We start from the raw sequence: 13577 nt of genomic DNA on the forward strand, positions 1-13577 counted from the left end.
CCCACTAACCACCCACCCACCTAACCACACACCCCCATACCCACCCCCACACACAAACCACCCCACTAACCACCCCCACACTAACCACTCCCACTAACCACCCCACTAACCACCCCCCACTAACCACCCCCACAACCTAACCACCCCACTACACACCCAAAATTAACCACCCCACACTAACCACCACAACCCCACCCACTAACCACCCCACTAACCACCCACACACTATCACCCCACTAACCACCACCCACTAACCACCCCACTACCACCCCACACTATCCACCCCCACTACCCACCCCCACTACCCCACACCCACTAGCCACCCCCACTACCCACCCACTAGCCACCCTCAATACCCACCCAACACACTAAACCACCCCACAGTACCCACCCCACACAGTACCCACCCCACACAGTAACCCACCCCAACACTAACCACCCCCACACAGTACCCACCCCATTAACCACCCCCAACACTAACCACCCCCACTAACCACCCCAAAATTAACCACCCCACACTAATCACCCACTACCCACCCCCACTAATACCCCCCACTAACCACCACACACTATCCACCCCTCACTAACCACCCACCCCCACTACCCACCCCACTAGCCACCCCCACTAACCACCCTCAATACCCACCCCAACACACTAACCACCCCCACACAGTACCCACCCACACAAGTACCCACCCCCACACAGTACCCCACCCCAACACACTAACCGCCCCCACACACATACCCACCCCCACACAGTACCCACCCCACTAACCACCCCCACTAACCACCCCCACTACCCACCCAATGAACTTACACTTACGACCCCAAATAACCACCCCCACACAGGACAGCAAATAGGAACAATATCTGATGTGTGTTCCAATTCACGGAAGTGACGGATCTGTGTGCTTCCCTTTACTCAATAATTTGTCAATAGTACACTGTACCCTGAAAGCCTACAATTAAATATTGATTATAAATTGATTGCTAAAATATTAACTCTGCACCTACAATCTGTGCTGCCCAATCTCATCTACARAAACCAAACTGGTTTTGTCTCTCCTTTGATAATTTACGTAGACAATTTGACATTCCTTTTTTATATATTTTATTTTACCAGGCAAGTCAGTTAACAACAAATTCTTATTTACATTGACGGCCTACCCCGGCCAAACCCGGACGAAGCTGGGCCAATGGTAACCCAATTCTCCCTCTATCCCTCCCAATTAGAAATCAGTGTCACCCTCAGTCCAAATGGGAATTAGGTTACCTATACGGCTAAAGAGTCAGGGTTAGTTTCTGYTGTGTGACACCTAGGTCCAGATCCCTCACATGACAAGGCCAGGGACAATATGTTCCTGTGTAGTTTTTATTCTTACTTAATTTAAATATATATATATATATTTTCTATATTGTTATTATTATTTCTACATTGTTGGGAAAGAGCTCTCAAGGTAAGAATTTCACTGGACTGTTGTAGCCTGTGTACGTGTTGAACTTTGAAACTTCGACATTAAATAGTAATCCTACGCATCAGTTTGAAATAGGAGACTGGGTTGACTCAATGTAAAAGTGACTCRGTGACAATCACAACATCCTCACAAAAAAATGTTTAAACAAGAAATGAATGAGGTCTACTGCAACTTCAATCATCCAATCCACCTATAGCCTCGTATATGTGTACATCTAGCACCATCATGCGTCCATTTACAAAACGTCACAATCACCGGAGCGGACCGAAAATAGGCTCAACCTGGGTTCCTACACGGASTATTTTGGTCGTAGCACGAGTTAAATGTATCTTGAACTTCCAGAGTTGACTTTCTCGATTTATTCAGGTTAAACTATTTTAATTACAATGTCTAATATCACAAATGTATCCCGTGTCGTCCACGCATTGAGGGTCCAACGGCTGACAAAGGGTTTTTGCTTGAAAACACACGCGTTTGCTTGCAACTTGGCGAGATTTCTGCACTCGAACTTCTCGCCCAACAGAACTTTCCCAAAGCATCGCTTTGAATGCGCTACACATTACAGCTCTTCAGCAAAGAAGGACACCGTTAGGATAGGATGCGCGTCCGGGTTTTGGGGAGATACGGCGGCCTCGGGTAAGAGCAAGCTAGATGGTTGTAGTTGGCTAGGCACATGACTTGTTCTCTAGTCTAGCCAACTAGGACAGAGTTCATTCGCTTTGACCTCAGAGACTCTAGGGTTTGCGTTACAAATTGCACCCTATTCGCATGTAGGGCMMTACTTTTGACCAAGRCCYATAGTGTAGGGTGCTATAGARTTAAGCTCTTATAWTCATGTGTTATGTCAGTTTATGACAACATTAACTATCTATCTACAAACATTATCAATGGATATGATTATGGATAGCTTGGATCAATGGATGAACTTTTAGCAGACAAAATATCATGGAACCTTCTCTCTCTCTCTGCTCTCCTGTCTGTCTGTACTCCTGTCTCTGTCTCTGTCCTCTGTCTCTGTCTCTGTCTCTCTCTTCTCTCTCTCTCTCTCTCTCTCTCTCTCTCTCTCTCTCTCTCAGTCCCCCACTGCATCTACAGTGGCGAGATAGACTACCTGGTGTTTTGACACCTCAGTGAGATCACCATGTCTCTCCTCACCGTGGCCAAGACCAAGATGCTGTGAGCAATTACCTATCAATTATCATTTCTTGTCAATTACCTTTGAATCCCGCCTAGTATCAATAATCACCAGGTCAAGAAGCCTGTGAATCCACCTATTCATCAATAACCAATATTAGTTATCTCATCAATGCAGTTTCTTCTTCTTTCAGAATAATGGGTTATGCCCCTGACTTTGTCCAAAATAGCGATAATGCTCCTTTATACATGACATCCATAAGAAAGGTAGGACCTGGCTTCACGTTACTCCACATCAACATGTTAACTAGATCTGTTATCATGTTAACCTTCCACATCAACGATGTTACTAGATCCATGTTATCATGTTAACCTTCCACATCAACATGTTACTAGATCTGTTATCATGTTAACGCTACCACATCAACATGTTTACTAAATCTTTATCATGTGTTACAACCTTCCACGATGCAACATGTTACTAGAATATGGGTTAGAGCAGGGTTAACCCTTCCCACGATAAGCATGTACATTAAACTAGTAAAAATCTGATTGAACTCGTAAACTTTATCCTCTATTGTTAAACCTCCCCCAACACCACATACTAGACATACTTACCGTAATATCCGCCCAACTACAATGTAACATCTGTTTCATCATCGGGTATACACTGCCTTCCACATCAACAATGTTTACTAAGACATCATTGCGCTTAACCTTCCACATCAACATGTTACTACATTATCATGTTTAACCTTCCACATCAAACATATTACTAGATCTGTTATCATGTTAACCTTCCACATCAACATGTTACTAGATTTCATGTTAACCTTCCACCATCAACATGTTACTAGATCTGTTATCATGTTAACCTTCCACATCAACATGTTACTAGAACGTCATGTAACCTTCCAACATCAACATGTTACTAGATCTATACATGTTAACCTTCCACATAACATTTTACTAACCGTTACATGCGTGAGTAATCTTATTCTTCCACGATCAACATGTTACTAGATCTGTTATCATGGTTACATTCATCAACAATGTAAACCTGCATCATATCAAATAAACCCTTCCAACATCAACATGTTACTAGATCTGTTTATCATAAGTTAACCTTCCACATGTACAACTGTGTACTAACTAGATTCATTAGTTTAACCTTCCACAATCAACATGTTACTAAGCATCCTGTTACAAGTTTAACCTTCCACCATTACATGACTAACGTCATTAACCTTCCACATCAACATTCGCTGGTTTACTAGACAAGTCATGTTAACCTTCCACATCAACATGTACTAGAATCTGTTATCCCATGTGTTAACCTTCCACATCAACAGTTACTAGACCTCATGTTTAACCTTCCACATCAACATGTTACTTACTGACTCATGTTAACCTCCACATCAACATGTACTAACGATTCTAGTATATCATGTTAACCTTCCCACATCAAATGTTACCTAGACGTCATGTTACCTCCACATCAACATGTTACTTACAGACGTCATGTTAACCTTCCACATCAACATGTTACTAAGACTGTTATCAATGTTTTAACTTTCCCCACATCAACATGTTACTAATCTGCTTATCATGTTAACCTTCCACATCAACACATTTACTAAGACGTGTATATAGTTAACCTTCCACATCAACATGTTACTAGACTTCATGTTAACCTTCCACATCAACATGTACTAGACCTGTCATGTTAACCTTCCACATCAACATGTTACTAGACGTCATGTTAACCCACTCCACATCAACACTACTGATCTGTTATCATGTTAACCTTCCACATCAACATGTTACTAGACACGTTCATGTAACCTTCCACATCAACATGTTACTAATACGTCATGTTAACCTTCCACATCAACATGTTACAACATCTTATCATGTTAACCTTCCACATCAACATGTTACTAGACTGTCATGTTAAACCTTCCACATCAACATTGTTACTAGACTATCATGTTAACCTTCCACATCAACATGTTACTAGACGTTCATGTTAACCTTTCCACATCAACATGTTACTAATCTGATCATGTTAACCTTCCACATACAACATGTTATAGAACGTCATGTTAAACCTTCCACCACTCAAATGTTACTAGATGTCATGTTTAACCTCCTCCACATCAACATGTTACTAAGATCTTTATCATGTTAACCTTCCACCATCAACATGTTAAAACCTAGAGTCATGTTAACCTTCCACATCAACATGTTACTAGAGATCTGTTTTAGTCATGTTAACCTTCCACAATCAACATGTTACTAAGACGATCATGTAACCTTCCACATCAACATGTTACTAGATCTGTCATGTTAACCTTCCACATCCAACATGTTACTTAATCGTTTATCATTGTTAACCTTCCACATCAACATGTTACTAGATCTGTTATCATGTTAACCTTCCACATCAACATGTTACTAGACGTCATGTTAACTTCCACTCAACATGTTACTAGACATCATGTTAACCTTCCACATCAACATGTTACTAGACATCATGTTAACCTTCCACATCAACATTGTTACTAGATCTGTTATATTAGTAACCTTCCACATCAACATGTTACTAGATGTCATGTTAACCCTCCACATCAACATGTTACTAGATCTGTTTCAGTTAACCTTCCACATCAACATGTTACTAGACGTTCATGTTAACCTCCACATCAACATTTACTAGACTCATGTTACCTTCCACATCCAACATGTTACTAGATCTGTTATCATGTTAACCTTCCACTCAACATGTTACTAGACATCATGTTAACCTTCCACATCAACATGTTACTAGACGATCATGTTAACCTTCCACATCAACATGTTACTAGACGTCATGTTAACCTTCCACATCAACATGTTACTAGATCTGTTATCATGTAACCTTCCACATCAACATGTACCTAGATCTGTATCATGTTAACCTTCCACATCAACATGTTACTAGACATCATGTTAACCTTCCACATCAACATGTTACTAGACATCATGTTAACCTTCCACATCAACATGTTACTAGATGTCATGTTAACCTTCCACATCAACATGTACTAGACGTCATGTTTAACCTTCCACATCAACATGTTTACTAACGTCATGTTAACCTTCCACATCAACATGTTACTAGATGTCATGTTAACCTTCCACATCAACATGTTACTAGACATCATGTTAACCTTCCACATCAACATTTACTAGATCTGTTATCATGTTAACCTTCCACATCAACATGTTACTAGACGTCATGTTAACCTTCCACATCAACATGTTACTAGATCTGTCATGTAACCTTCCACATCAACATGTTACTAGACTTCATGTTAACCTTCCACATCAACATGTTACTAGATCTGTTATCATGTTAACCTTCACATCAACATGTTACTAGACTTCATGTTAACCTTCCACATCAACATGTTACTAGATTTCATGTTAACCTTCCACATCAACATGTTACTAGATCTGTTATCATGTTAACCTTCCACATCAACATGTTACTAGACGTCATGTTAACCTTCCACATCAACAGTTACTAGATCTGTATCATGTTAACCTTCCACATCAACATGTTACTAGACGTCATGTTAACCTTCCACATCAACATGTTACTAGATCTGTTATCATGTTAACCTTCCACATCAACAGTTACTAGATCTTTATCATGTTACCTTCCACATCAACATGTACTAACCTCATGTTAACCTTCCACATCAACAGTTACTAGACGTCATGTTAACCTTCCACATCAACATGTTACTAGATCTTTATCATGTTAACCTTCCACATCAACATGTTACTAGACGTCATGTTAACCTTCCACATCAAACATGTTACTAGACTGTATCATGTTAACCTTCCACATCAACATGTTACTAGACGTCATGTTAACCTTCCACATCAACATGTTACTAGATCTGTTATCATGTTAACCTTCCACATCAACATGTTACTAGACGTCATGTTTAACCTTCCACATCAACATTTACTAGGATGTCATGTTAACCTTCCACATCAACATGTTACTAGATCTGTTATCATGTTAACCTTCCACATCAACATGTTATAGACTCATGTTAACCTTCACATCAACATGTACTAGACTTCATGTAACCTTCCACATCAACATGTTACTAGGACGTCATGTTAACCTTCCACATCAACATTTACTAGATCGTCATGTTAACCTCCACATCAACATGTTACTAGACAGCATGCTTAACCTTCCACATCAACATGTTACTAGATCTGTTATCATGTTAAACCTTCCACATCAACATGTTACTAGATCTGTTATCATGTTAACCTTCCACATCAACATGTTACTAGACATCATGTTAACCTTCCACATCAACATGTTACTAGACATCATGTTAACCTTCCACATCAACATGTTACTAGATCTGTTATCATTGTTAACCTTCCACATCAACATGTTACTAGATCTGTATCATGTTAACCTTCCACATCAACATGTTACTAGATCTGTTATCATGTTAACCTTCCACCTCAACATGTTACTAGATCTGTTATCATGTTAACCTTCCACATCAACATTACTAGACGTCATGTTAACCTCCACATCAACATGTTACTAGATCTGTTATCATTAACCTTCCACATCAACAGTTTACTAGATCTGTTATCATGTTAAACCTTCCACATCAACATGTTACTAGATCTGTTATCAAGTCGTGCGTGCTTATGCGTGCTGTTTGTGTGCGCTGCGTGTTTGTGCGTGTGTAGTATCCGCGTGGTCAGTAATGCCGGGGGGGTGAACCCACTGGCATGCGCTGCCGCTATACCAGGAAGTAGTCAAGAAGCGGGACTTGATCTCAAGTCGCCGTGGTGACAGGCGATGACCTCCATGGTCAGGTATGTACGCTCAAATCGAATCCTATTTATTGGTCACATACACATTTAGCAGATGTTAATGTGAGTGTAGCGAAATGCTTGTGCTTCTAGTTCCGACAGTGCCAGTAATATCTAACAAGTAATCTGACAATTCTCCCCACAACTACCTAATACACACACATCTAAAGGGATGGAATAGGAATATGTAAAATATAGATATATGGATGGCTGAGCGCGTGATATAAGATGCAGTAAATTACATGTGAGATGATAATGTAAGATATGTAAACATTATTAAATGGGCATTATTTAAAGTGACTAGTGATCCATTTGTTAAAGTGGCCAGTGATTTGTCTCCTGTAGCAGCAGCCTCTCTGAGTTAGTGGTGGCTGTTTAACAGTCTGATGGCCTGAGTTAGAAGCTGTTTTCAGTCTCTCGGTCCCTGCTTTTGATGCACCTGTTACTGACCTCGCCTTCTGGATGATAGCGGGGTGAACTGGCAGTGGCTCGGTGGTTGTTTGTCCTTATGATCTTTTTGCCTTCCTGTGACATCGGGTGGTGTAGGTGTCATGGAGGGAAGTAGTTTGCCCCCGTTGATGCGTTGTGCCAACCTCACTGCCCTCTGGAAGCCTTGCGTTGTGGGCGGTCAGTTGCTGTACCAGGCGTGATACAGCCCGACAGGATGCTCTTCAATTGTGCATCTGTAAAAGTGTTTGAGGTTTTTAGGTGACAAAGCCAATTTTCTGTTCGCCTTCTTCACCACCTTGTCTGTGTGGGTGGACCATTTCAGTTTGTTCGTGATGTGTTACGCCCGAGTAACTTTCCACCTTCTCCACTGCTGGTCCCTTTCGATGGGATAGGGGTGCCCTCTGCTTTTTCCTGAAGTACACATCATCTCCGCTCTCATCATCATCATCATTTAATTCAATGCAATTCTCTCTTGCTTTGCAATTTTGGTAGGTTCCTTGGTTACTTGTCAATCATTGGCTTATTGGTGAAATCAGCAGCCAGACAATATCTTCTTTAAAACTTCTTCGGGATAGGGGGCAGTATTTTCACATCCGGATGAAAAGCGTGCCCAAAGTAAACTGCCTGTCACTCAGGCCCAGAAGCTATGATATGCACAAGCATGGTAGTATTGGATAGAAAACACTCTAATGTTTCTAAAACTGTTAAAATAATGTCTGAGTATAACAGAACTGATTTGGCAGGCGGAACCCCGAGCACAATCCATCCAGAGACATTATTTTTTGAGGTCATTGTGTTTTCCAATGGATTTCTATGGGAAACCTGATTTATTAGGGCCCAGATTGCAGTTCCTATGGCTTCCACTAGATGTCAACAGTCTTTAGAAATTGTTTGATGTTTTTATTTTGAGAAATTAAGAAGTAGTCCTATTCTTTCAATGTGTCACTCCAGATGGACTCTACTGTTTTGATGCGCGTGAACAGGAGCGCGCTTCACGTTGTTTTTATCCGTTATTGGAAACAGTTTATTCCTTCTTAAATTTGATCGATTATTTAGATTTTAGGAGGTTGGATTAGAAACGTTGTTTGAAATGTTTGGACCAAGTTTACAGGTAATTTATTAGATACTTTGTAGTCATGTTGGGCGATTTGGAACCGGTGTATTTCTGAATCAAACGCGCCAAATAAATTGACATTTTGGGAATATAAAGAAGGAATTTATCGAACAAACCGACCATTCATTGTGTCACTGAGACATTTGGGATTGCAAAAAGAAGAAGAAGGCATTTATTATATCGTTATTTCTGACCTTTGTGTCGCACCTGCCTGGTTGAAAAATGATTTTCATGTGTTTGTATGCGGGGAGCTGTCCTCAGATAATCGCATGGTTTGCTTTCGCCGTAAAGCCGTTTTGAAATCTGACACAGCGGCTGGATTAACAAGAAGTTAAGCTTTATTTTGATGTATTACACATATTTTCGTGAATGTTGAATATTGATATTTCTGTAGTTTGAATTTGGCGCTCTGCAATTTCACCGGATGTTGTCAAATCGATCCCGCTAACGGGCATTCACTGTGCTCATGCGCTTATAATAACCTTCACTGTGCTCATGGCTTATAGTAACCTTCACTGTGCTGCATGCCTTATAGTAACCTTCACTGTGCTCATTGCCTCTAGTAACCTTCCCTGTGCTCATGCCTCATATAACCTTCAACTGTGCTCATGCCTCATGGTAACCTTCCCTGTGCTCATGCCTTATAGTAAACCTTCCCTTGTGCTCATGCCTTCATAGTAACTTCCCCTGTGCTCAGCCTCATAGCACCTTCCTGTGCTATAGCCCTCATAGTAACCTTCCCCGTGCTCATGCCTCAAATAAGTAACCTTCACTGTGCTATGCTCATAGCAACCTTCCCTGTGCTCGTGCCTTATAGTAAACCTTCCACTGTGCTCATTGCCTTATAGTAAACCTTCCTGGTGCTCATGCCCTCATAGTTTAACCTTTTTTTTGTATTTTTTTTGTATTTGTAAATAAAAATGAAAAATGTAAGAGCCTTTTTGGGAGCAGGTAATGAAATTACAATTTAAGTCATTTAGCCAGACCGCTCTTATCCAGAGCGACTTACCAGACCTTCGCCTGTGCTCATCGCCTCATAGTAACCTTCAACTGTGCTCATGCTTTAATAGTAACCTTCACTGTGCTCAGGCTTATAGTAACCTTCACTGTGCTCATGGCCTTATAGTAACATTCACTGTGCTCATGGCTTTTAATAGTAACCTTCACTGTGCCTCATGGCTTATAGTAACCTTCATGTGCTCATGCAGGGAAACAAACAAAATAAAAAATGGGTGCTGTACATACCTCCCAGCTGCAACAGGTCATAGTTGTTTTGCTTCCACCCAACTGTCAGAAAGATAACCAATACATCCATCACATCCCAACCCATCACATCCAACGCCTTATTGGATATCAACATCCCCAACCCATCACACGCCCAGACGACATCACAACCCATCACATACACATCCCAACATAACATCACATACCACCCATCACAATCCCCAACCTCATCCCATCACATCCTAAAACGCCATCACATCCCAACCCATCAACAATCCCAAACCCATCACAACCCAGACCCATGCACAAACCCATCACAGTCGACATCCGCAAACCCATACATCCCAACCATCACATCCCAACCCATCACATCGCCAACCCATCACATCCTACCCATCACAACCTATACCCATCAACATCCCAACCCATCACATCCGCAACCACATCACATCCCAACCCATCACAAACCCATCAATCCCAACCATCCAACCCATCACATCCCAACCATCCAACGCCATTCACATCACATCCCAACCATCGACATCCCAACGCCCATCACATCACCACCCATTGCACATCCCAACCCATCACATCACAACCGCTTCAACCCCGTCACATCCAACCCATCATATCCCATCACATACATCCCACCCATCACCATCACATCACAACCCATCCATCCCATCACAACCCATCACATCCCAACGCCATCAGCATCCGCAAACACACAAAAACTCTCTATATAAAATAAGATGGTAAATCGCTGTTATCTGTTTCCCAAGGTCTGAGGAAGTGTGTTTTGACTGTTACCGAACAGATGTGATTTCGAGGGATGAGTGTACACACACAACGACACACACACAGACACACACACACACACACACACACACACACACAACCCACACCACCACACACACACACACACAGACTACACCACACACACACATCACACCACACACACACACCACACACACCACACCACACACACACAAACCTACAGGTGCATGAGAGGTCCCTAGGGCAACAGCACTGTCCACACATCCTCCTGTCATACAATGTCACCCCGGTCTAGACATACCGCTGATGGGTACCTCCGGACTGTGAGAGAAGGGTAAGAGGGGGTACACGTGAGTACACAGTGGCAATGACACAATGTGAGCACCGTGAAGGTACAAATGAAAACTTCAGACTATGTTAATCAGAGAATTCAGATGGAGCATAGACCTATGCTAAATTGAGAAAGGCCGCAAACGGTAGGCAGACACCTAGCTCTCAAGAAGAAGACAGGCTTTATGTGCACACTGCCCCAAATGAGGTGGAAAACTGAGCTGCACCTTCACTAAACACTCCCTGCCAAATTGTATGAACCCATATTAGAGACACACATATTTTCGTCAGATGACACAGATCCACAAAGAATTGGAAAACAAATCAAACATTGATAAACCACTCCATATCTATTGGAATGGCCACAGTGTGAATCACAGCAAGCAAGATTTGTGACCTGTTGCCAACAAAGAAAAGGCAACCAGTGAAGAACAAAACAACCATTGTAAATACAACCCATATTTTGTTTTATTTATTTTCCATTTTTTGTATCTATTTTGCACATCATTACAACACTGAATAAGACATATATAATGACATTTTTGAAATGGTCTTTATTTTCTTGTTGGACTTCTGTGAGTGTAATATTTACTTGTTTAATTCGGTTTTAAATATTATCGCATTTCACTTGCTTTCCATGCAATAAAATTGAATTTACTAAATTTATTAAGAAAAACTACAGGTTCTGTGAGAGAGCCGGAATTCTTATGGTTGGTAGGTATTCAAATCTTATGTCATGCAATAAAATGCAAGATGAATACTTAAAAATCATACAATGTGATTTTTCTAGATTTTTTTTGTTTTTAGATTCGTCTCTCATGTTGAAGTGTCAGCCTATGATAAAAAAGATATTAAGACGCTCTTACATGCTTTTAAGTAGGAACCCTGCAAAATCGGCAGTGTATCAAAAACTTGTTTCTCCAAGTTTACCAAGATAGTTCAGCAATTGTTCTAGGCAGTAATATACAGTTACAGTATTGTTCTAACAGTATATAATAGTACAGTATTGTTCTAAACAGTAATAATAGTTCAGTATGTGTATTGTTCTAAACAAGTATAATAAACAGTTACAGTATTGGTTCTAACAGTATATAATAGTCTCAGTAATTGTTCATAACAGTGTATAATAAGTTCAGTAATTGTTCTGAACAGTATATAAAGTTCAGGTATTGTTCTAACATAATAATTAAATAGTTCAGTATTGTTCTACAGTATATAATAGTTCAAGTATGTATTGTTCTAAACAGTATAAGTAAGTAGTTCAGTACTGTATTCGTTTACAGTATATATGTTTCAGTATTGTTCTAACAGTAATGACTAACAAGTACAAGTATTGTTCTAACAGTATATAATAGTTCAGTATTGTATTGTTCTAACGTATATAAAGTTCAGTATTCTATTGTTCTATACAGTATAAAATAGTTCAGTATTGTTCTAAACAGTATAATATAGTTTCAGTATTGTTCTACACAGTATAATATAGTAGTCCAGTATTGTAACTTGTTCCTAACAGTATATAATAGTAACAGTAATTGTATTGTTCTAACAGTATATAAAGTTCGGTATTGTTCTAATACAGTATATAATAGTACAGTTATTGTATTGTTCTAACAGTATTAATAGTAACAGTATTGGTATTGTTCTAACATATATAATAGTTCGGTATTGGTGTCTAACAGTATATAATAGTTCAGTATTGTATGTTCTAACATATATATAGACAGTACAGTATTGTATTGTTCTAACAGTAAATATAATAGTTCAGTATTGTTCTAACAGTATATAATAGTACAGTATTGTATTGTTCTAAACAGTATATAATGAGTACAGTATTGTATTGTTTTCTAACAGTATATAAATAGTTCGTGTTTGTTCTAACAGTAATAATAAATAGTTCATATTGTAGTTGTTCTACACAGTATTATAATAGTACAAGTAATTGTATTGTCTAACAGTGATATAACAGTACAGTATTGTTCTATACAGTATATAATAGTACAGTATTGTATTGTTCTAACAGTATATAATAGTACAGTATTGTATTTGTTTCTAAACAGTTATATAACAGTACAGTAATTGTTCTAACAGTATATAATAGTTCCGTATTGTTTCCTAACAGTATATATAATTACAGTATTGTATTGTTCCTAACAGTATATAATCAGTTC

General features: G+C 39.7%; 1 long non-coding RNA gene across 1 annotated transcript; it reads left to right on the forward strand.

Moving 5' to 3' along the window:
• Positions 1-1768: 1768 nt before the first annotated feature.
• Positions 1769-2879, forward strand: LOC139026709 (uncharacterized). Its single transcript, XR_011478624.1, has 3 exons — positions 1769-2111; positions 2552-2651; positions 2804-2879. It is a non-coding gene; the product is annotated as an uncharacterized lncRNA (long non-coding RNA).
• The last annotated feature ends 10698 nt before the right edge of the window (positions 2880-13577 follow it).

This window comes from Salvelinus sp. IW2-2015, unplaced genomic scaffold (assembly GCF_002910315.2).
Source record: "Salvelinus sp. IW2-2015 unplaced genomic scaffold, ASM291031v2 Un_scaffold5560, whole genome shotgun sequence".
Lineage (NCBI taxonomy): Eukaryota > Metazoa > Chordata > Actinopteri > Salmoniformes > Salmonidae > Salvelinus > Salvelinus sp. IW2-2015.